This window comes from Camellia sinensis, chromosome 2, assembly GCF_055761805.1.
Source record: "Camellia sinensis isolate YWXY chromosome 2, ASM5576180v1, whole genome shotgun sequence".
Classification (NCBI taxonomy): Eukaryota; Viridiplantae; Streptophyta; class Magnoliopsida; order Ericales; family Theaceae; genus Camellia; species Camellia sinensis.
In genome coordinates, this window is record NC_138962.1 from 70942823 (window position 1) to 70968574 (window position 25752).

The following is a 25752-nucleotide window of genomic DNA, read 5'->3' on the forward strand; positions in this document are numbered from 1 at the left end:
TACTTCTATGGCTTTTCTTCTCTATTTGTATACTTCTCTTAATTTATTTCTCACTCTTTCATTATACACTAAATTCATATATATTAACATATTTATGTATACAAACAGAATTATACAACCAAATTTATATATACACACAAACAGATTTTATATATACAAACAGATTTTAAATCATACATACTACAAATTTATATATACACACTATGTATACACACCAACACAAACAGAGAAAACACCATTCCAAACCAATCCAATAAAAATCATATTAAAATAGAATGAATAACTAATAAAAAGCAGAGTCACAGCTACGAATCAAATCCAAACCGTTAATTTGACCTGCACATACAAAGATATTGAGAAAATATAAGAACCCATCTGGATTTGTGTGTTATGAGAGATACCCAGATGGTGTTCTGGACTGAGAGAGGCATTGTTTCAAACTGCTTTTGAGCCATCGTAGTTACGAAGAAAAGCATAAATTCAACAAATGGAAGAAGAAGAAACCCCATCGATTTGGGGTCGGGTATGTGTGAAGGTATGCAAATGGAAGAAGAAAACCCTAGAGGCTGAAATTAGGGGAAGAGAGACCGAAAGATAGAGAGAGGACATACCTGGGGATTGACGGTGGTGCTTGTGTGCGATGGCGGTGATGCTCCGGTAACGATGGAAACAAAAGCGAGAGAGAGAGAGAGAGAGAAAGACAGAGAGAGCGGGAGGAGAGCAGAGGAAGACAGAGATGTATGAGAGAGTTAGAGCATGTGGTATGGGAGTGTACTTCTTAAACCTAGTTTATTCTTTCCCGACTAACGTTTTTAGTCGCCCATAAGAAATAAAGCCTTTTCTCCGACGAAAATGTTTAGTAGCTAATTAATTTTGCCCCCCAAAATCTGAAGTCCAATTTTTAAAATTTTTAATTATAATTGCCGACTAAAATTTGGTCGCTAAAAGTAAATTAAATACCGACTAAATAATTTTTCGACTAAATATAAATTAAAAATATTAAATTATCTTAAATATTTGTCCTAATATGTTTTTTTACTGAAAAATAAAATAATATATTTTAAAATATTATATTCTTATATTTTCTTATATTTTAAAATTTTATAGCAGATAATAATATATTCTTATATATTTTAAAATTTTATAAGAATATATTTTAAAATATTATAAGAATATATTTTAAAATATTATAAGAATATATTTTAAAATATTATATTCTTATATTTTAAAAATTTTCTTATATTCTTATATTGTAAAATATAGTTAATTTTTTTTTTTGGAACTCCTGCATGACTAACTAGGCACTAATCAATTTGATTTAGAATTTTAGAACATGCAATATGTATATTTTGTCATAGATAAAGACAGATGAAGAAATCATGTGTCAAGTGGATTTAATTAATTTATTATTCAGTTGTAACTAGTTTATTATATTAAATTTTTAATCACAAAATACACCCAAAATAAATTTTTTAATTTTCATTCGGCTACCAAACAATTTAGTAGCCAAAAGTAGGTCTACAGCGACTAAATGTTATTTTGTCGCTGAAAATATATGTTTGGCGACCAAAATTTTGGTCGCCGAAGATCAAAAATAAATTTTTTAATTTTCATTCGGCTACCAAACAATTTAGTAGCCAAAAGTAAGTCTACAGCGACTAAACGTTATTTTGTCGCTGAAAATATATGTTTGGCGACCAAAATTTTGGTCGCCGAAGATCAAAAATAAATTTTTTAATTTTCATTCGGCTACCAAACAATTTAGTAGCTAAAGGTGCCCCTACGGCTACTAAAATTTATTTTAGTCGCCAATTGTGATATGTTTAGCTACTAAAAAATTTTTTAGTGGCCAATTGGAATATTTTTAGCTACTAAATTTATTTTAGCCGCCAATAATCAACATTCCCCTACAAAAAAAAATTAGTAGCTAAAAAGTTGACTTTTGCCGACTAAAATTAATTTTGGTAGCCAATTCCCACACTTTTGGCGACTAAATTTGTTTTGGTAGCCAAAAATGGTCGCCAAAAATGTGTTTTCTTGTAGTGAGTCAACTCTGTCTAGCATTGTAACTTGTGCTGGTGGAATAATTTTATCAAATTTTTTTCTTGGGGTCTGGGCATGAGCCTGCAACCCATAAGCTACTGAAACTCTCTCTCTCTCTCTCTCTCTCTCTCTCTCTCTCTCTCTCATTGTCTTACCTCATCAATCCATATAATACATAGAAACAAGCATGATGCATGGCCTTAATTCATCAATCTTTTTAATACATAGAAACATGCATTATGCATGGTCTTACCTCACCAATCTTTAGTCTAAAGCCAGGAGAAGACACCATGTTTATATATAGTTATATGCATCTACATTTGTAGCTTGTCTTACCATCCCACTTTAGTCTCTCCTGGGTGATCCAGTATGGCTCAATTGGTTGGTAATGATGAGATAGAGTCTCCGAGAGTTGAGCTAGCTGAGATAGGAAGAAGTTTGATTTGGGGTCATCGTTTCAGCGCCATAGCTCTAGTTTCAGAAGCATTTCAGGTTTGAGTTCTGTGAAGGATGATGTTGATGATGAATGTGCCTTACAGTGGGCTGCAATTGAGAGACTGCCTACATTTGAACGGTTGAGATCATCTTTGCCTGATGAAAATTGGTAGTATATAGTTGTTATAATAGCTGTTATAGCATTATAGCTTTAGCATTATATTATAGCTTTACCTTTTATATTTCTTAATGTAAAGTATACAGTTTTTCCTTTATGCTTTTTATACAGCTTTTCCTTTATGCTTTCGGTGCCTACAATTTGGCATCCAATGTATCATCTCCCCTCTATAAAGGGAGTGCATTCTCTTTGTAAATGGACACAACACAGATCAATATAGAGTTAATCATTCTCTCTCTCTCTCTCTCTCTCTCTCTCTCTCTCTCTCTCTCTATCAAACTATTGTTTCATGGTATCAGAGCCCAGTTATACAATTCTAACTTTTTTCAATTTTGGTGCTTAGTCCTATACACAGTGGCACTACACCAAACAGCTCGAAATCTCCTTACGATTCCAACGGCACCACACCTAGCGATCCCGATTTTTCTTTCCTTTGTATACTGTATTCTGGACTTGGTTCCGCAGACTTGTTTTTGTATCATTATCACTTCTAGCCTTTACTCTTTGTATTTGAGTCTTGGGTTGTGATGGGCAGGTTTAAAACGGGTTGGTTGCACTTTGAAACCAAAAGGTGATGCCCAGATTTTGGCCTTCACGCTCGAGCGGAATTCTTAACGCTCGAGCGGGCCCTTCGTTGTTGCTTCTCCGCTCGAGTGGGAGTTTTGACGCTCGAGCGTGGTTTTCCATCTTCCAGTACTTTACTCTGCAGTTCATCCGCTCGAGCGGTAGTTTTTACGCTCGAGCGTGATCCCTTGATTTTGTCCTTCCGCTCGAGCGGATAGTTTGACGCTCGAGCGAATGCCATCGCCTGCAAAACTTTTGGAAGTGTGCAATCGACGCTCGAGCGTATCTTTTCACGCTCGAGCGTGAGTCTGTGTCTGACGCTCGAGCGGGGTTTTCCACGCTCGAGCGGGGAATCGACTACATCAGTCCGTGATCTCACTTTTTGGATCACTTTTTGACCTATTTCTTTTCCCTAACTCTTTAAAAACCGCCATTTGAGAGTTTCTCTCTCTACTCTCACCTCTCTCTAAGATTTGATCTATTCCTTGTGGTCTTCTACCCTAGTTCCTTTGGAAGAAAGGTAGAGCTTCGTGAGAGCTTTCGTTTAATCTGAAAAAGAGAGAATTTGGGGCACTTTGGACTTTTGTCATCTCCTCCATTTGAGTTCTTCTCTTTGAGGTAGGGATTTCCTACTCCATTCTATAAGTTTTGTTCTAAGTTTTGGTATTTTGATATGTTGGGGTTACTTTGGTAATTTTGGGAAAAACCCTAGTTGTATTAATAAATTAATTTGTATGATTAATTTAAGGAAATTGGGGAATTTGGTTAAATTCATGAAATTGAGAAATTCATTGATTAAATGGTGTAGTTGGATAATTTAGATCACTCACCTATCGAATTGTTGATATATTTATTTCCAGTCTAGAAATAACTGTTTTGGGCTATCGGTGGAGGATAGTCGTGTTTGTTGTAGACATTGCATGTGGATTAGGGAAAATTGAAACTAATCAATTTGTTTAAGTCATAAAGTTGACTATTGAATTAATACAGAAAAATACATGTATTGTTTGAGCATTGCATTTGCATATTGTGTGGGAGGAGATAGGGGATGTACTCCACGGTTTAGGGGAAGATAGGGGATGGACCTCTAAACCGGATTATTGTTTGGGAGGAGATAGGGGATGGACTCCATTAGCATCACTATTATGTGTGCTTATTATATTGAAGTGTTTTTACATGATATTGATACAGCACTAAAATGTGTATCAAATGGGAAGTATGAAGTGTTTTGATATGAGCCTGAGTCTCGTCTGTGTTGTTGATATTGGAAGTAATGTGAATATGATATATAGTTCACTGTAGTAAGTTTGGCCAGGTTCTGAGCCATATTGATAATAATGGTAATTTAAACATGGCATAGACATTAGTGTCATAAGATAGTCACAAGTCATAATTGATTATCTTGGTTAACCATCTATTGAATGCTATAGCTTTATCCAATGCTTATATTTGGTTTAGTATTTTTCTACTGGGCTGTGGCTCACCCTTTATGGGAACATCATTTTCAGGTTCAGATGATAAGCTACCTCCAAGGACTTAGCTTGGAAGGAATTGGATTTGAAGACTCTGTTTAGTTTAGTTGTTATTTACTTATGTGATATTACATGTAAACATTCAAGCCTAGGGCTTTACTTGTATTTGAGTTAGAACTCATATTTTGTGTCCAAGTGTTGGCTTGGAAAGATGTTAGCCCGTAGGGCATTTAATTTGATGTTACATGTAATGCTTTAATTTAGTAATACTCTGATAAATGAATTAATGAATTGTTTTCTTTAATTATAGCATGTTAATGATATATATAATGGGTTTATTTTGAGGGCGTTACAGAAACGCCTTCACATACTCTCACACGGCACCAAACAGCTCGGAATCTCCTTACAATTCCAACGGCACCACGCCCGTCATAAAAAACGCCTTCACGCGCTCTCACGCGCCGCCTTTGTGCTCGGGGCGTCTCTGCTTCCGTTTCCACTCTCACGCGCGCCTTCACGCGCCTTCAGGTCTGCTCTTTCATGCGCCGCATCTACTACCGTGCACCCGCATGCGCCATCCCTCTACAGTGAGCCGCGCCTGCGCCGTTCCACTATCGTGTACCCGCGTGCGCCAGCCTGCTACCGTGAGTCGTGCATGCACCAGTCTGCTAACATGCGCCGCTGACATCATTTTTCATTCTGCTAACATCATCTCTGCACAACATACATTTCCTAGCTATTTTCGACCTTCCGAACTCACTGGTACACTCTGTTTTACCTAATTTTGCTCTTACAGGTCTATTCTACTCAACTATTATTATGGATCGCCATGATGCCTCCCATCCCAATTCCGTTATTCTGAATGGCTCCAACTATGTTTTGTGGGCCTAAGCCATGTCTTCCTTCCTCAAAGGAAAGAAGCTCTGGCGCATTATCATCGGGGATGTGACCCAACCGGTGAAAGACACTGACACTGATGATACTACTGCTATTGCTACTACTACTGCTACATATGAAGACCGACTTGAGAAATGGGACAGTAAGAATTACCAAATCATTACCTGGTTTCGCAATACCTCTGTTACCTCTATCAGTCTTCAGTTTGGTCGCTTTCAACTGGACTCTGTAACTTCTCCTACAAAAGACATTTGGGATTTTTTGAAAGACCGATACCAGACTACTGGTCTTGCCCATCAATATCAACTTCAGAGCCAACTTCACCGCATGCGCCAAGAATCCACTCAGTCCATTAATGACTTCCTTTCTCAAATGTACTCTGTTTGGGACCAGCTTGCTCTTTCAGAACCGACTTGGCCTCACCAAGAAGATGCTGTTTTATTTACTATCTATCGTAATCAGCAACGGTTAGTGCACTTTCTCATGGCTCTTACTTCCTCTTTTGAGCCCGTACGTGCCTCTCTGCTTCATCACCATCTATTGCCCACTCTTAAACAAGCTATTTCTGAGCTGCTATCAGAGGAAACTCGTCTCGGTACTCTTCAAACTCATCATGTGGACTCTGTTCTTGCCACTCTCCGTACCGTCCATTATTTACCCAGCGGACCACTGCCTGCCTCTATTGTCATAATCGGGGCCTTCCTTCAACACATCTCCTGGTCAATTGCCCCGTTAGATCTCGTCGATACTGCAACAAACTTGGTCCTGGTCATCTGCAACAGGATTGTTTTCGCAATCCATCCCGATCATCCTCCAATAGCCACTCCTCTCGTGGTGGTTCTTCTCGAGGAAGCTTTTATCGTTCCGGGAATCAGTCTCATCACACTGCTGCTGTTTATGGGAATCAGTCTCATCACACTGCTGCTGTTGCCTCTGAGGGTTTCTCTGAGTCACCTGCTCTGTCTACCTCTCTCTTTTCTCCAACGGATGTAGAGGCCACACTCAAACACCTTCTCTCCCCTTCTGGTACACCTCCTCCTACTGCTTTGTCTGTGATCCCAGGTAACTCTTCTTGGTATTTTGACTCTGCCTGTTGTAATCATATGACCTCCAATTCTACTATATTTTCTTCCAACTCTTCATCTCTTCATATTTCCTCAATTCATACTGCTGATGGTTCCCTCATGTCTGTCCGTCATGTTGGTACTATTTCCACATCTTCTTTATCTTTACCTCAAGTTTATCATATCCCTGCTCTCGCCTTAAACCTTATTTCTATTGGTCAATTATGTGAACTTGGTCTAACTGTCATATTTTCTGCTACTGATTGTTTGGTGCAGGACCCTCAAACGGGGCAGACTATTGGGATTGGCTGTAAGCACGGACGTCTCTATGAACTCATTCACCTTCATGTTCCTGACTCTCCTTAGATCGCTGCTCCTGCATCTGCTTCCTCATTATCTCCTTTTTATCTTTGGCATTGTCGCTTAGGGCATATTTCTATTAATCGCTTAAAGTCTTTGGTTTCTAGTGGACAATTGGGTCATGTAATTCCCAATAATTTCGATTGTATACCCTGTCAACTTGCCAAAGAACCTGCTTTATCATTCAATAAAAGTACTTCTGTTTCCCTTGCACCTTTTGATCTTATACATTCGGATATTTGGGGCCCCTCCCCCACTACTACTATAGGGGGATCTCGTTATTTTGTTGTTTTTATTGATGATTTTTCCCGGTTTACTTAGCTTTTTCTCATGAAAACTCGGTCTGAACTTTAACATCTTTATTATCGTTTTGCCCAAATGGTCCGCACCCAATTCTCCAAAACCATCAAACTTTTTCGCTCTGACAATGCTATGGAATATCGGGATTCAGATTTCTTTTCTTTTCTTCAGAGTCATGGTACACTGCCTCATCGTTCCTGTGCTGGCACGTCCCAGCAAAATGGCCATGCTGAACAGAAACATAAGCGTATTCTTGACACTACTCGCGCTCTCCTTCTATCTTCTTCCTGCCCTGAAAACTTTTGGGGGGAAGCTACCCTCACTGCTGTCTACACTATCAATTGTGCTCCTACCCCTATCATCCATAATCAAACTCCCTTTGAACGTCTGCATGGCACTCCCCCTCCATACACCAATCTTCGGGTTTTTGGCTCTGTTTGTTTTGTTCTGCTTCAATCCCATGAACACACCAAGCTTGAACCTCGTTCTCGTCTTTGTTGCTTTCTTAGGTATGGAATTGAACATAAAGGCTTTCGCTGTTGGGATCCACTCTCTAAATGTCTTCGTATCTCCCGCCATGTAGTTTTCTGGGAGCACCAAATGTTTTCCTCACTATCCTCCTTTCACTTACCCGTACTTTCCACTAATGTACTGTTTACTAATCCTTCCATAGATCTCTTCTCTGATGATTTTGATACAGGTTCCTCCTTTATCGAGACGCCCTTGTTCACTCCTGATCCCGTCCAACCTGCTCTCCCTGAAGGTCCACCTCTCATTGCACCACCTCCTTCTCCACAAGTTCTTCCTCCCACCGATCCTCCTACGGGTCGACCACGCCGGGTAACTCAACCTCCTATCCATCTTCGTGATTATATTGTTGGATCTGCTGCCTTTTCTGCTTATGAACCTACCTCCTATCGTGAGGCTTGTACTAATCCTCTTTGGCAGCAAGCTATGACTGATGAACTCCAGGCCTTGGACAAAACTCATACTTGGGATCTTGTTGCTCTTTCTCCTGGCAAGACTGCGATTGGCTGCAAATGGGTTTACAAAATCAGGACTCATTCTGATGGCTCTATTGAACGCTACAAAGCTCGTCATGTTGCCAAGGGTTTCAACCAGGAATATGGTATTGATTATGAGGAGACATTCTCCCCTGTTGCTCGGCTTACATCTGTTCGCAGTTTACTTGCTGTTGCTGCTGCTCGCCACTGGGAGCTTTTTCAAATAGATGTCAAAAATGCTTTCCTCAATGATAATCTTCTTGAGGAGGTCTACATGCAATCTCCACCTGGGTCCACTTTTCCACCTCATAAGGTTTGCAAACTACAGCGTGCCCTCTATGGCCTCAAGCAAGCGCCCCGTACTTGGTTTGCTAAGTTCTGTTCTACCATTCATGACTTCAGGTTCACCTCTAGCTCCTATGACTCTGCTCTTTTTATATGGACTACTCCTCATGGTACCACTCTTCTCTTTCTATATGTGGATGATATGATTATCACTGGTAATGATGAAGCTGGTATTCTCCGCCTTAAACGTTTTCTCCACCGTCAGTTTGAGATGAAGGACCTTGGTACTCTTAACTACTTCTTAGGCCTTGAAGTCTCTCATGATTCTACTGGTTCCTATTTGTCCCAAGCTAAATATGCATCCGATCTTCTGGCTCGTACTGGTCTTACCGATTGCAAAACTACCTCTACTCCAGTTGATCCTCAGATTCGTCTCACTCCTCTCGATGGGGATCTCCTCTCTGATGCTACTCTTTATCGCCAGCTCGTCGATAGTCTTGTCTATCTCACAATGACTTGTCCTGACATTGCCTATACTGTTCACATTGTCAATCAGTACATGTCGGCTCCTCGCACTCCCCACTACACTGCTCTACTCCGCATCCTTCGCTACCTCAAAGGCACTCTGTTCCATGGCCTTCACTACTCTGCTTTCTTCTCTCTTGAACTGCGTGCCTTTTCCAATGCTGATTGGGCTGGGGATCCTACGGATCGATGCTCTACCACGGGATTCTGTTTCTTTTTAGGGGATTCTCTTCTTACTTGGCGTAGCAAAAAACAATCCCTCACTGCCCGCTCTAGTACCGAAGCTGAATACCGAGCTCTTGCTGATACTACTCAAGAACTTCTCTGGCTTTGCTAGCTCCTTACTGATATGGGTGTTTCTTCTTCTGGTCCTACCTCTCTCTATTGTGACAATCAGAGTGCTATTCAGATTGCTCACAATGATGTTTTTCATGATCGCACCAAACATATTGAGATTGATTATCATTTCATTCGCCAGCATGTTACTCGTGGTACTGTTCATCTACTCCCTATTGCTTCTGCCAATCAACCTGCTGGTATCTTCACTAAGGCTCATCCTCTTGGACGCTTCAGTGATCTTGTCTCCAAACTTAACTTGGTTGATGCTTTCCTTCCTTGAGTTTGCGGGGGGATGTTAGTATATAGTTGTTATAATAGTTGTTATAGCATTATAGCTTTAGCATTATATTATAGCTTTATCTTTTATATTTCTTAATGTAAAGTATACATCTTTTCCTTTATGCTTTCAGTGCCTACAATTTGGCATCCAATGTATCATCTCTTCTCTATAAAGAGAGTGCATTCTCTTTGTAAATGGACACAACACAAATCAATATAGAGTTAATCATTCTCTCTCTATATATATATCAAAATATTGTTTCAAAAATGATGGAAGCAACGTTGATGCTCAAGGAAAAAGGGTAGTCGATGTTACTAAGCTTGGTGCTCTAGAACGAAATATGTTTATTGATAAGCTCATCAAACACATTGAGAATGACAACCTTCGCTTGTTGCATAAACTGAGAAAAAGAATAGACAAGTAAGTGTTATTTATTTGTATTCATTCAATACATTGTATGTATTTCACATCTATATACCATTCAATGGAATTAATGCTACAAGGTCTGTGTGTCAAGCAATGAAATTTGTAGTCTTAAATTTTAACTTGTTACAGTGCCATATCACCATTGTTTGTTCTTACCAAATTATTCAGTCCTGATCTGTGATGGTGGTTCTCGGTTTCATCTCTAATTGCATGTGTAGATATACTGTTAGATCGTTACCTTTCACAGATGTAAAGATGGATTATTGGGTTAAACTTTAAATTGATTGTTGTAGAGTTGGTGTAAAATTGTCGATAGTGGAAGTGAGATATAACAATCTGCGAGTGAAAGCAGAGTGTGAGGTGATTCATGGCAAACCCGTTCCAACACTATGGAATTTCTCAGGAGCATTCTTTTTGTAAGTATTTCACTTTCTTGGAGTAAAATTGTAGCTTATCATTAGTCCTGTGTAGGTATTTGCATTTGGGTAGGTTTTCTATACCTGCAAGTAATGTCCAGGTTAAGATTTAATGGATGAGTTGATTTTAGACCAATAAAACCATACTGTACCTGCCATCTAAATTTCAGTTGTATTCATGTTAATTAATTTTTTTTTCTTATGGTTAAGATTACTTTTAATAAAATTTTGTAATTTTGGATCATTTTTAACTTCAAATCTGCTGGCAGGTTGATATAAATGAGTAAGATTTAACCTGAACAATTTATTATTTCATCCCATCTTGTCCAACTCATTACATATGCTTCTGAATCTGCATTCACATTTATGTTTCCATTAAAGATTAGAAGGTCTAGTCCTTAACCCAAATATTCAGTGGTTCTTGTGTTCGTATTGTATAAGTCAAACATTTATGTGTGTATAACTCCACACACACAAACAAACAAAAAAAATTGATTCATGTCCTATCTGACTTGCTATTTTGTTGCAAAAACAAATGATTAGAGAATCCATGTTTTGGGTTTATCATGTCCAAAAGCAGGCTTTAATAAATTAGAACCGCTATTATCCATGTAAGTGCCTAAAAATTGATTAATTGGTGCAATTCACTTAATAAGATTGTACCAACCTTCCTGGTTTGAAGTCACAAGAGGCCAAGATTACTATCATTGATGATGTCAGTGGTATCATTAAGCCTGGAAGGTGTGTTCGAAGCTCAGTCTTAAGTTTTTTCACTAAAGGGTTATTCCGATCCTTTGGAATTCCCGATTTGCATTATCTTATCTTATTGTTTTCTCCCTATTTTTTATTAGTATCATTAGCTTGAGGCAAATTATTCTACGCAAGTGCAATGGTTGACTATTGAGATTAATTGCATATGTTCACACCTTCACAGACAACTTTCCTTATCATTATTCGAACAGTTACATTAATCAGTGGTTCCATCCTTTCTTGTCTGTGTCACTTACACCACTTGAATCTTGTTTCTGTGATACTCATTTATAGATAAGAAATCATGAAAAAGAAATCCATTTCACCATTTTTTTTGGTGGAAAATTTGCATGTTTTAATAGTTGACTCAAGTAGGCTTATCTTTGCTGCAGGACAACTTTGCTTCTTAGTCCTCCAGGATGTGGAAAGACTACTTTACTGAAAGCACTTTCTGGAAACCTAAGAAAATCTCTCAAGGTCTCTTAAACACACACACACACACACACACACACACACACATATATATATATATATATTTTAATGATTAGTATATGATCTTACAAAATAAATAGAAGTGCAAATCTGCATAGCTGACAATGTAGGAAAAGCTCATAGGGGCGCCTGCTTGGACTTTACAAACTCAGGTGTTTTGGGTTCTAATTGGTAATTTCTTCTTCTAAAGGTTGGTTTCAGCTATTTACCTTAAAAAATGGTTGGTTTTAACTGATTCTTATGTTTTCATACACTCCTAAGTACTGTCATTTAATCTTGAAAAGTCATCTCTCGATACATACATAACCAAACCAAACCAAACCAAGCCAAGCCTTAAGTCCCATCAAATGGGGTCGGCTACATGAATCTTTCTTTTCCACGCGGCCCTATCAAAGGCCATTTCGTTAGTCAAATTAAGTAGATTCATATATCTATTTACAACACTAACCAACGTTAATCTAGGCCTACCCCGTCCCCTAACACTTCCATCTACCGTTACAACATCGCATCTCTTCACTACTGTATTTGTTGGTCTCCGTTAAATATGACCAAACCATCTCAATCGATTCTCTCTCAACTTATCTTCTATCGGTGCCACTCCTACCCATTTCTGAATACACTCATTCCTAATTCTGTCTTGTCTAGTCTTGCCACACATCCACCTTAGCATTCTCATTTTAGCCACACTTATCTTATCTACATGTTGTTTCTTGGTTGCCCAACACTCCGTCCCACACAATATCTCTCAATACATGCATATATAGAAGAAAAAAACAATAGAAACTGTATAGCCTTACTCAATTTTGTTACTAGTTAGTAATATTCTCTTCCAAGAAAATTGCATGCCGATGGTCCCTTGCCTAGCATATATATGTTTTGAAGCACCACCCAGTTTATTATCTTGGTTACAAATTAGGGAATGAGAATCTAAGAAGCATGGACACAAACATGCGAAACGACATGGACACATCGACAAGTTAATTTTCAAAAATTAGCAGACACAACATGTGGGGCACACACAAATTTTAAGACTTATATATTTATTATCTGTGATATATAGGAATACTTCATTAAAAATAAATAAAAATGCAACATGACACTAATGTATAAAATTTAAAGAAAGAGGGATTAATAGGTATAAATTTATATAGCTTTTCTTTGTATCCTCTAAATTATTTTCTTAAAACTTATAATATGTTTCATGTGTGTCTAAGCAATGGACATGTGTGGTCTCCAAGTGTCTGGATCTAATTTAAAATATATACATGTTAGGTTTTTATTATTGGCAATCCCGTTTGACAAAACTCCTTTCAATTATAATTGTATTCGATCTTTTATTTCAGTGAGCCTACGAGTTTTAGATGCGAATCCAACCCGAATTGTGCCTATGCAAAGGATGTTTCAGAAGTTAATTCTTTCGGAGGTCCAGGGGGCAGTGCCCCTTGGTGGGTCCAGGGCAACGCCTAGGCGGGGTTGAGGGGCAACGGCCCCGAAGCAAAATGCAAAAATGCATTCGAAGTTGCTTGTCTGCTCGAGCGGCCGTTTATGCGCTCGAACGGAGAATGTTTGGTTCCAGAAGTTTGACCTGTCTACAAAAGTACTAGAAATTGGGATTTTACACTCAAGCGAGGTCCGCTCGAGCAGCCATTCTTGCGCTCGAGCAGAGATCTTGGATCAGTTTTCTATAAATATGTGGTTTTATCCGTCTTTAGGGTGACGGCTTCCAGATCTTCTTCTCGGATATTAGGGTTTATATCTGGAGCTTCTTTGTTAGTTTCTTTAATATTTGTTTGAGTTTAAATTTGGTTTGAAAAGTATACATCAAAGGATTGTTTGTTTTGTTCAATACAAAAGAGAGTGTTGTTCTTCGGCAGATTCCGTGGAATTCAGGCCTGAAGCTTTGCTGGATTCCGGAGTGGCTCATCGTCGTGATTCGACATCGGCGTTGTGGATTCAACGTTGGGTAAGACAATTCTGAGGTGAAGACAGGGCTGGAAAAGGCACATAGGGGTCGGTTCGATTCAGGCGTGGATTCGTAAGGTAATTGAGAGTACACTTGTGTAATTCCTTTATGTCTTCTTAGTGGATTGTTTTGTAACTTTTGCCCGTGATTTTTTATCACAATTGGAGGTGCTCCAATTGTGGTTTTTCCACGTTAAATCGTTGTGTCAATTTGTCTTTGATTGTTTGATTGGGATTGCTATTTACTCATTAAAATTGATATATAATCACAAATCAATATCTAGGGGATTTCTAGATTTTTCAATTGGTATCAGAGCAGGTCGCTCTATTTTTTTAAAAAAAATTATTAGAGCGAGATCTTGTTTGATTTGTGATAATGAATTCAATTCGTGAAGGAAATTCTATGGTTTGACCACCCCTACTAGCTGGATCCAATTATTCTTTTTGGAAAGCTCGAATGAGATCATTTTTAAAATCTATTGGTGAAAAAGTTTGGCAATCTCTCATGTATGGGTGGACCGAACCAACGATTACCGTTGATGGAGTAACCTTCCCCAAACCAATTGATAAGTGGGACACAATTGATTACCAAAATAGTAGCTGGAATAGTAACGCTATCAATTCTCTCTTTTGCGCTGTGACACTTGAAGAGTTTAGTCGTATTTGCAATTGTGAAGTCGCAAAAGAGGCTTGGGATATCTTACAAACTATTCATGAGGGCACTTCTTCGGTTAAACACTCAAAACTTCAAAGGCTCACGTCTAGTTTCGAAAATCTTTCAATGAAAGATAGTGAGACCTTTGATGAATTTTATGCGAAGTTGAGTGACATTGTAAATTCTAGCTTCAATTTAGGTGAAAAAAATACCGAAATCCAAGATTGTGGGGAAAATTTTGAGGTCCTTGGCCGATCGGTTTCAACCAAAAGTTACGGCTATTGAGGAGGCTCAAGATGTTGACAACCTCAAGCTAGATCATTTGGTTGGAAATCTCCAAACTTATGAGACACATAGGAATTTCAAAAAGAAATAAAAAAAATGATATTGCCTTTAGTAGTGCTCATAAAGTTGGAAAGGATTCTGATGAGGATTGTGAGATAGATTCCAAAGATTACGGATGCTTTTGTAAAACAATTTAAAAAATCTTTTTTGAAAAAGAATCATAATCTTTTGGAATCAACTCACAAATCCAAAGGCAAAGATAAATTCAAAATTAATTCTATAACCAAGAAGGATAAAGGAAAGATACAAGGGAACTCTGAAAGAGTCCAATGCTATGAATGCCAAGGATTTGGCCACTTTGTTCAAGAATGCCCTACTCGTTTGAGGAAGAAGAAAGCCTTCGCTATCACGTGGGATGATGAATCCGAGTCTGATAAAGATAAAAGTGACAAGGAAGCACAAGGTGAAGAGGGGCATAAACAATTCCTTGCTTTCATGGCGGCTTCTGAAACTGAAGGACAAATGGAGTATCCAAAGAGGCCGGTTGAGAATATCACTGATGATGAATCCTCAGGGAGTGATGATGAAGAGCTTCAGCAAGCTTATGAAAAGTTATATAAGGAATCTCTTAACTTATCTAAATTGAATGACAAACTCACTATCAAGCTCAAAGCCTATGAAAGTGAGAATGTCAAATTAAAGAAGGAGATTTCTGAGGCTAAGAATGATGCCATTAAGATTTCTAGTGATCGACAAGCTCTTTGTGCAAAACTCTTGACTTGTGAGACAGAGAGGAATGAGCTACAACTAATCTATGCAACGTATGAAGAAAAGATTGAAATTCTCGAGATGTCTCAAGTTGCCTTGGAAGAACTAATGGTCAAGAAAGAGGAAGAGCACAAGTGTGCTATGGCTACCATTAGTCTTTGGAACAGAGGATCAAAAACTTTGGACAATATCATCGGGTCTCAACAAATGTGTTATGACAAGAGTGGCATTGGCTTTGGTGATAACAAAGAGCAAAAAGGGAGTGCATCTACATCTCATGAAACAAGAACTCAAGGAAAGGGTGAACAAAAAATTCAACATGAGGGTGGACTTCTCAAACTTCCTAAAGTTGGTAAGGCCAAAGAAAAGAAGGTATACTCTGTTTGCACTTGTTATCATTATGGTATGTATGGTCATATTTGCCCTTATTGCTATGAGTTGCATGTCTCATAGAGTTTGAAGAAATTCCAACATCTCGTGGGGTAGTAGACACTTCAATGGTGGTAATGAGGTTAAGAGTAATATTAGACCTCGTTATTTTGATTTGCTTGAGACCAAACATGAACAGAGGTTGTGTTTGCCTAGACCTATGAATAGGAAGTTGGAAACCAAGTCAAGATGGGTTCCCATTGAAGGGGAAGGGAACCACATTGTTAAGACACCACCCAAGAACCGCATCTCACAACTTTGTTCATATTAAAGCGGTTTGGATGAGAAAGCTTAACTTGTGTTAATTTGCTTTTTTGTTTTAGTTTTTTTTCCTTTTGCTATTGGTTTTTTTTTTTTTTCCTTTTTGGGTCTTTTAGTGTGTGCTTGTTCATTTTCTGTTTTTCTTTGTTTTTAAAATAATAATAAATAAAAAAATCTAAAAAGATTTTCTTAGTGTGGTTTTGCAAGCTTGAAATTTTTGAGAAGTTCTTGTTGCATATTGGAATTGACGAGAATATCCATTACATGTTAATATGTGTGTGCTTTTTGTAGTCATTACTCATTTTGGAGTGTATGTTCTTTGATTAGTATGTCTCATTTTGTATACACTCTTAGATTAGCAAATATCGGAGTCTTCCGCTTTAGTGATCATTTTTCTCTATGGACTTCTGGCGTTGTATCTTTTGCTTTTCTGGAGGAATTGACCAATATTAGCATATCATGGGTGATGTTAAGTCTCTTAACCACCTTCCATCTTTTTGCATCTCCACGGCTTTCCCCTCTGTTCTTTGTAGTCTAGCCATGAGGAAAAAGCTACCTCAGAGTCACTAACCAGGCTATCCTTATTATATCCATGCTTCTCTGGTTCGATTTCCATACTCTTGAGCGTGTCAGCCGCTAATGTAACGCCCTCAAAATTCTCCCATTATATATATCATTGACATGCATTATTTAAAGAAGACAATTTATTAATTCATTCATCAGAGTATTACTAAATAAAGTATTACATGCAACATTGAATAAAATGCCTTACAGGCTTACATCTTTCCAAGCCAACACTTAGATACAAAAAAATGAGTCCTAACTCAATACAAGAAAAGCCCTAGGCTTGAATGTTTACATGTACTAATAAATAATGACAATTATCTAAAGGTAGTCTTCTTCAAACCAGAAGCCAAATCCTCCCAAGCTAAGTCCTTGGAGGTAGTTTATCACCTGAACCTGAAAATGATGTTCCCATAAAGGGTGAGCCACAGCCCAGTAGAAATATTCTAAACCACATATAAGCAATGAATAAAGCAATAGCATTCAACAGATGGTTAACCAAGATAATCAATTACTTCATTTTATAGCCTCATGACACTATTGTCTAAAATACATTTTTTACTTTCCAACTTAATCAACATGGCTCAGAACCTGGCCGAACTTACAACAGTGAATTATATATATCATATTCACATTCTTCCAATATCAACAAACAAATGAGACTCAAGCTCAATTCAAAACACTTCATACTTCCAGATTGATACACATTTTAGTGCTGTATCAATAAAACACTTCTATATAAATAAGCACACATAAAAGTGATGCTAATGGAGTCCATCCCCTATCTCCTCCCAAACAAAAATCCGATTTAGAGGTCCATCCCCTATCTTCCCCTAAACCGTGGAGTACATCCCCTATCTCCTCCCACACAAAACAATGTATGCAAATGCAATGCTCAATCAATACACGTATTTTCTGTATCAATGCAATAGTCAAAATTAATGACTCAACCAATGTGATTAGTTTCAATTATTCCTAATCCCCATGCAATGTCTACAACAATCACGACTATCCTCCACCGATAGCCCAAAACAGTTATTTCTAAACTGAAAATAACTATGTCAACAATTCAATAGACAAATAATTCAAATTATCCAACTACGCCATTTAATCAATGAATTCCCCAATTCCATGAATTAAACCATCTTTTCCCAACTCCATGAATTAATTATACAAATTAATTTAATAATACAACTAGGGTTTTTCCCAGAATTTACCAAGGTATCCCCAACATATCAAAATACCAAAACTTAGAACAAAACCTATAAAATGGAGTAGGAAATCCCTACCTCAAAGAAAACAACCCAAATGGTGAAGACAGAGATGAGTGCCCAAATACCAAAGTGCTCCAAATCGCCAAATGTTCAGATTAAATGGAAGCCCTCGACTCACTCTATCTTTTTAATAAAGGATCTAGGGTAGAAACACTCCCTAAGTGGATCAAATCTAAGAGAGAAGGTGAGTAGGGAGAGAGAGAAGTCGGACCTAGGGTTTGGAATCAAAAAGAAGATGAAAAGGACTGATCAAAACCCGCTGCTGTGTATATAAACTGGACAGGCTCGCTCGAGCGAAGACTTTGTCGCTCGAGCGACCAGACACAGAAAAGCTACGCTCGAGCCAAGGAAACCTTGCTCGAGCCAACAACCCAAAAGCTCGCTCGAGCGAAAGAAAACTCGATCGAGCGAAGAACTCAAATCCTCAGGTCTGTAATCAGACTCACGCTCGAGCGAAGGAACCATCGCTCGAGCGAAGGACAAACTAACTCGCTCGAGCGAAGAAAATCTCGCTCGAGCCAAGAATGCAGAGCTACAGGTCAATACTGGACGCCATCTCTCGCTCGAGCGACCAACTCCTCGCTCGAGCGAAGAACCAAAATCCTGGACAGCAACACTTGGTTTCTAAACCCAACCAACCTGAAACAAACCTGCCCAACACATCCTATAATTCCAAATGAGAAAATAAAGGACAACAACAACAATTATACAATGACAGAATCTACGGAACCTGAGTCCGGATACAATAATCAAATGGGAAAAGACCGAGGTCGCTATAGCTAATGAGTGTGCAAAAGAAAGAAAAAAATGTGCAAAAGAAGAAAAAAAATGTGTAAAAGAAAGAAAAGAAAAAAAAAAGAAAAAAAAAAGATTCATTGATTGAGGGGGAGCCTCCGCTTTTACTCAACAAATACCGCTTGATTCCTAGTGGTTTGACTTTCTTTAGTTGTGCTTAGAATCTCTTGCCGAAGCCCTAGCTTTCTGATCACTACTAGGATTTGAATCTAGTGTTTGTCGAACTCCAAGATTCACACGCACACTTTTTTCATGGGATCTATGCTTTTCACATAATGCATCACTTTCTTTCATGAGGAATCTTCTAGAGGCTGTGCACATTGTGTTTTCAAGTAATTGTGCTTAATCTTGTGTGTTTTAAGGTACAAATCTGAAATTCCTTGCTTACTCCACCATATTATTTTTGTCGTTTTTCTTCTTATTCACTATTTTCAGTGTTTGTGGTTGCTTTTAGTGAGGGGGAGTTTGGTTCATCTTGGATTGGTTTGGTAAGGGAGTTTGACATTAGTTGATTTGTGTGTTGCTATCCATTGCTTGTTTATTGCTTACTTCTCGCAGGTTACTAATTTTTCCATCATCTTGTCCCTGCTTGTGTGGTTTTTGATCTTGCTTTCATTGTTTAAGCTTCCTTTGTCAATTCGTGTCACAAAGGGGGAGAAATGTTGTCGGGTGCATGTGTTTTAGGATTTCATGTATTCATGCCATGTGTCGGGTGCATGTGTCTTAGTTTTTATCTATTCATGCTACATGTTCTTAAAGTCTTAGGATTTTCATCTATTCTTGCTACATGTTCTTAAAATCTCCAATTTATATCTATTCATATTTCCATCTCATGCTTCAAGATAATCTTGTCATATGTCTATTGCTTTTTCATTGGCACTAATAATTGTTTTGGAGATTGTGGCACTAATAGCTGTTTTGTAGATCATGACCTTGAGAAAGAAGTCCTCTTTTGTTGGCTGTAATGGGTTGGGGTGATTAGGATTTTATTTGTTAGGTGTGTTTTTTCACGGCGTTACCAAAGGAGGAGATTGTTAGGTTTTTATTCTTGGCAATCTCGTTGACAAAACTCCTTTCAGTTATAATTGTATTCGATCTTTTATTTCAGTGAGGCTATGAGTTTTAGATGCGAATCCAACCTGAATTGTGCCTATGCAGAGGATGCTTCAGAAGTTTCTTGTTTACCACATCGTTGACTATGTCGAGGATCGAGTTGCCCAGTCAACTTGCGGAGGTCCAGGGGGCAGCACCCCTTGGCTGGTCCAGGGCAGCGCCCAGGTAGGGCCGAGGGGTAGTGCCCCTAAAGCAAAATGCAAAAATGCATTCGAAGTTGCTTGTCTACTCGAGCAGCTGTTTGTGCGCTCAAGTGGAGAATGTTTGGTTCTAGAATTTTGACCTGTCTACAAAAGTATTGAAAGTTGGGATTTTACGCTCGAGCGAACTTTTCTGCGCTCGAGCGAGGTCCGTTTGAGCAGCCATTCTTGCGCTCGAGCGGAGATTATGGATCAATTTTCTATAAATATGTGGTTTCATCCGTTTTTAGGGTTACGGCTTCCAGATCTTCTTCTTTGATATTAGGGTTTATATCTGGAGCTTCTTTGCTAGTTTCTTTGATGTTTGTTTGAATTTAAATCTGGTTTGAAAAGTATACTTCAAAGGATTGTTTGTTTCATTCAATACAAAAGAGAGTGTTGTTCTTCGGCAGATCCTGTGGAATTCGAGCCTGAAGCTTTGGTGGATTTCGGAGTGGCTCATCGTCGTGATTCGACATCAGCGTTGTGGATTTAACGTTGGGTAAAACAATTTCGAGGTGAAGACGGGTTGGAAGAGGCACATAAGGGTCAGTTCGATTCGGGCGTGGATTATAAGGTAATTGAGAGTATACTTGTGTAATTCCTTTATGTCTTCTTAGTGGATTGTTTTGTGGCTTTTGCCCGTGATTTTTTATCACAATTGGAGGCGTTCCAATTGTGGTTTTTCCACGTTAAATTGTTGTGTCGATTTGTCTTTGATTGTTTGATTGGGATTGCTATTTACTCATTAAAATTGATACATAATCACAAATCAATATCTAGGGGATTTCTTGATTTTTCAATATATAATATGACACGTGAATATGTCTGACACATGATGGGAAGTTTCCGATAAATGATGGTGCCAGACATGCACAAGACACAAACACTCACCTTCTTAGAAGTATCCAGGCTTCTTAGGGGAAAACTTTAAACTTTGAGAGTTGATTAACAATGCAAAAAAATTGCCCTCCTGAATTTCCTATGTAGAAAGTGGATGTGGAAGATGAATTGCATTCATGATATGCTCAATTACCCACAATTTACCTGCTACCCATAAGAAACAGGATATAGCCACCGTTGTTCAATTGATTACTTAGTTCATTGTGTATGATGCGTGTATGTTACCATTGTGCACAATTACTGCTTTATGGGTTGAACTTTAATTTTGTTGCCTATGAAGCACCGACACTTCAAAACAAGTGTCATATCCGTGTCAGAAACACTAACACGGTGGGGACACGTACGGGACACGCCATCTTATTTAATTGATTTATTTTCAGGGGACACTTCGGGGAGACACTAGGGACATGCCAACTTATTTTTTCTCCAATTTTCTTTAGTGCTTTTAATGAATATTGGATGTTGAATGTTTATTATTATTATTTTCTTATATTTAAATACTTAATGGATCATCCATAAAAAAAGATATAAACTGTAAGCATTAATTTAAAAGTATTTAAAATATAGAATTAGAGTTAGTTTTTGTTAATATTGATTATTTGTGAATGTAATATTGATCTAGATAACAAATAAAAATATATAAAAACATATTTTATTGCCGTGTCTGTATCCCGTGTCCACATCCGTGCCCCCATCCGTATATATGTCTATGCTTCATACGTTGCCTTCGAGAGTTATTTTCGTACACATTTCCTCCATTTTAACATAGTTTTCGTATGTTCGTCTCTTTTTTTTCTGCAACAGGTTGCAGGAGAAGTTTCTTACAATGGATACAAATTGGAGGAATTTATTCCCCAGAAAACTTCTGCTTATATAAGTCAAAATGACCTACACATCCCTGAAATGACTGAGGGAAACATTTGGGGTGTGTTTGGTTTGGTTTTGAAAGATAAATTTTCAAAAAAAAATTTAGAGAAAGAGTTTAGAAATTTTTTTGGTTTGTTTGGTTGTATATTTTGGAAATAATTTTGGAGTATGGGAGTTTGGGATGATTTGATATTTTGTTGTAGTTGAGTAGATGTATATGAGAAAAAAAGTGGTTGAAAAGGAGAGAGGAGAGAGAAAAAGTGATTGATTGATATATGAGAGAGAGAAAGTAATTTTGGAATTTTTTTTTCCAAAATCACTAAACCAAATAAAATTTAAAAAAAAAAAATTCTTCAAAATTTGTTTCTCAAAAACAAACCAAACAAGGCCTTGATTTTTCAGCTCGCTTTCAGGGCAATGGAAGCCGAGCAGGTATGGGTGCTTCGAACACACAACAAGGTTCATTTTATTTGTAAATTCCTTATTGACTAATGGTACTAATGGTAATTGAAGTAATTTGTTTCTTGCTTGTGCAGAGATTATGATTGAGGTTAGCAGAAAAGAGAAGCAGTCAGGAATTGTTCCAAACCCTGACGCAGATATTTACATGAAGGTACTTTTAGTTTCTTTGATCTTGTGTGTGTGTGTGTGTTTTCTCTCTCATGAGCTTATCTATTGTAATGTTTTAACTATATTTCTTTTCACAGGCAATTTCTGCTGAAGGACAAAAGACAACCCTTCAGACTGACTACATTTTGAAGTACTCCTTTATCATATTTGACATTGATCTTCCTCGTTATAATTCCTACAAAAAAATTTAACTTTTGATGATTTGGCCATCATTGCCTTGGTTTCTCAGATTCTAGGGCTTGATATCTGTGCCTATACATTGATTGGAGATGCCATGAGAAGAGTTATCTCAGATGGTCAGAGAAGAGATTGACTACCGGTAGTCTTTCTGATTTTCTTTTCTTGATCTGGCCTAGGTACAGTTTGAATGCTTGAGTTTGACGGCTTCAATTGATAATTTGGTAAACTACCAATAGACCTTAATAGTTGAACTTAATTGCCATCAAATCCCATTGAAAATAATTTTTTGTGACGATATTTTTGCATATGTTGCTAAAAATTGACAATTCGTGACTTTTTTTTGTCATGGTTTTTATGAATTGTTGCTAAAACGTAACGTTTTTCTGTGATAAATTTTTCAAACTGTCATTGAAAATTGAAAATTAGTGATGCTTTTTGTGACTTTTTTGTTAAACTGTCACTAAAACTTATAATTAGTGACATTTTTTGTAACAAAATTTTCAACTGTTGTTGAAAATTAACAATTAGTGACGTTTTTTAATAGTGTTTGATGAAAAAAGTCATTAATTATCATAGGACCTATTAGACAATAAGTCCACCTATTATGACTTATACGTATGTCCCCCTAAATAATGCAACTCATACCTAGCATAACATAATATAAAATAAAAAAAGAGTAAATTTCAGCTCACGACTGCATCATATTTGGCATTGGTGATAGTCTTTGGAAAAATTACATTATCATTATCAAGAAAACTTTCAACTTCAAGGACATGAGTTGAATGTTACTGCTATGTGCATGCTTTTATTTTCTCGAACAGTAATTTGTATTGGTATTTCACAGGCGAACTGATTGTAGGTCCCACAAAATCTCTATTTATGGATGAAATATCAAATGGCTTAGATAGTTCCACCACATATCAGATTGTTGCTTGTCTTCAACAGCTAGCACATATCACAGATGCTACCATAGTTGTGGCACTTCTTCAGCCCGCCCCAGAAACCTTTGATCTCTTTGATGACATTATCTTGATGGCAGAAGGGAAGATTGTGTATCATGGATCCTGTAGTCATGTTCTAGAATTTTTCGAGGATTGTGGGTTTAGGTGTTCTGAAAGGAAAGGGGTAGCTGACTTCCTCCAAGAGGTAAGTTTTTCGTGGTCGTGGATCATATATATGCTCTTATATTCTTCTAGGGTACTTTAAAAATGGTGAAAAGACTTGCTTTTTTAGACAAGCTGATTTAATATGATATCGGAACAAACAATGGATCCAATATTTAAACTTTTACCACCTACTCGATGACCCGTATGATACGTGAATTTGTTTGACTCTTTTATAAAAAAGTGCCTGGCGGCACATGAAGTTTTGAGATGAGTTATTGGTTAACAATAACAACTGCATTGTAGGTTATCTCAAAGAAAGATCTAGCACAATACTGGCACCAAACCAAACAATCTTGCAATTACATTTCTGCTGACATGTTTTCCAAGAAATTCAAGGAATCGTCTTTTGGTAAGAAGCTAGATGAGGAACTATCGAAGCCATTTTCGAAGCCTCATAGCCACAAGAATGCAATTTCTTTTAGCAAGTATTCTCTTTCTAAATAGGCACTCATTCAAGCTTGCATGTCAAGGGACCTTCTTCTCATGAGGAGGAATTCTTTTATTTATGTGTTCAAATCAACTCAGGTTGTGACCAATACTTTCTTATTCTTCCACCCTTTATTTGTTTTTGAAATTCAACATTTAGTCATTCATGTTTTTGTGTTATTGTTAAATTGTTAATCTGTGTTCAATTGTTATTCTTTGCAGCTTGTTATCATTGCACCTTCAATTATTATTCTTTGCAGCTTGTTATCATTGCATCTGTCGCAATGACTGTATTTTTGCAAACTAGAATGAATGTTGATGCCATTCATGCAAATTATTATCTGGGTGCTTTGTTCTATGCTCTCAACATTCTTTTTTTTGATGGATTTCCGGAGTTGTCCCTGACTGTTGGAAGACTTGCAGTTTTCTACAAACAGAGAGATTTGTACTTCTATCCAGCTTAGGCATATGCAATCCCAACCACCATTCTGAAGGTTCCTATTTCATTGTTTTCAGCTCTAATTTGGACATCTCTGGCTTATTATGTCGTTGGATACAGTCCTGAGGCTGGGAGGTTAGTGTCACTTGACAAGGCTTGCATTTTATTCTTCGTTGTATATATATATTTTGTTTTTCTCCAAATATGTCTTTGATTTGAGCAAGTTGTCACTGTTTTACCAATATTTGAATCAACTACTCAGATTAGTCATTTAGCAACCTGAAGCTTTACTGGTGCTTTCAAATAAACATTCACACCATACACAAACACACCCTTCTGAAACTGAATGGGAATTTTGAATTAATTTCTATCATTGCCTTGTATCTTAGGTTCTTTCTCCAGTTCATTCTATTTTTATCTCTACACTTAGCAGCTGCATCCATGTTTCGTTTTGTGGCATTTGTCTTCCGCACCGCAGTTGCTTCTATAACAGCTGGTAGTTTGTTTGTATTGTTTGTCTTATTATTTAGTGGCTTCATCATCCCAAAATGTAAGATTTTGATCACTCTTCCAATTTGATTTTTGGATGATTATTTAAGAAGATGAACTTAAGCTAAGCTATCTTGTTGCTTGCAGCCTCTATGCCAACATGGTTGTAAGTGGGGATTTCGGGTTTCCCCGTTGACATATGGCGAGGTTGGACTTGCTTTGAATGAATTTCTAGCTCCAAGATGGCAAAAGGTGAGCATCTGAAAACAAAATTTCTCAATTTATTGGATAGACAACTCTAATCCCATCCACTTGACCTTCCTAGCCCTATCCACATTTACTTTGGCTTGACCTCCATCACTTTTCTCCATTGCCCTAATTCTTATAATGTGTAGAATAAACATATCAATTTGCCAATACCTCATTGGTCATGTTTTGATTTGCCCAAACTTGACTGTTGCATTATGTACCTTCTCTTCTAATTATCAGGGGATATTTTGAGTTCAAATTAAGTTGTCTAGTACTTTTTCATCCATA

General features: G+C 37.6%; 1 pseudogene across 1 annotated transcript in view; it reads left to right on the forward strand.

Moving 5' to 3' along the window:
* Positions 1-2171: 2171 nt before the first annotated feature.
* Positions 2172-25752, forward strand: part of LOC114280082 (pleiotropic drug resistance protein 3-like) — a 28776-nt pseudogene continuing 5195 nt past the window's right edge. Inside the window, exons 1-15 of the transcript XR_014361075.1 lie at positions 2172-2647; positions 10023-10166; positions 10466-10618; positions 11271-11329; positions 11731-11815; positions 21823-21926; positions 22262-22317; positions 22422-22498; positions 22593-22644; positions 22743-22834; positions 23540-23841; positions 24105-24386; positions 24548-24861; positions 25116-25276; positions 25363-25474. The product of XR_014361075.1 is annotated as a pleiotropic drug resistance protein 3-like (transcript). The remainder of the gene's footprint in view (positions 2648-10022; positions 10167-10465; positions 10619-11270; positions 11330-11730; positions 11816-21822; positions 21927-22261; positions 22318-22421; positions 22499-22592; positions 22645-22742; positions 22835-23539; positions 23842-24104; positions 24387-24547; positions 24862-25115; positions 25277-25362; positions 25475-25752) is intronic.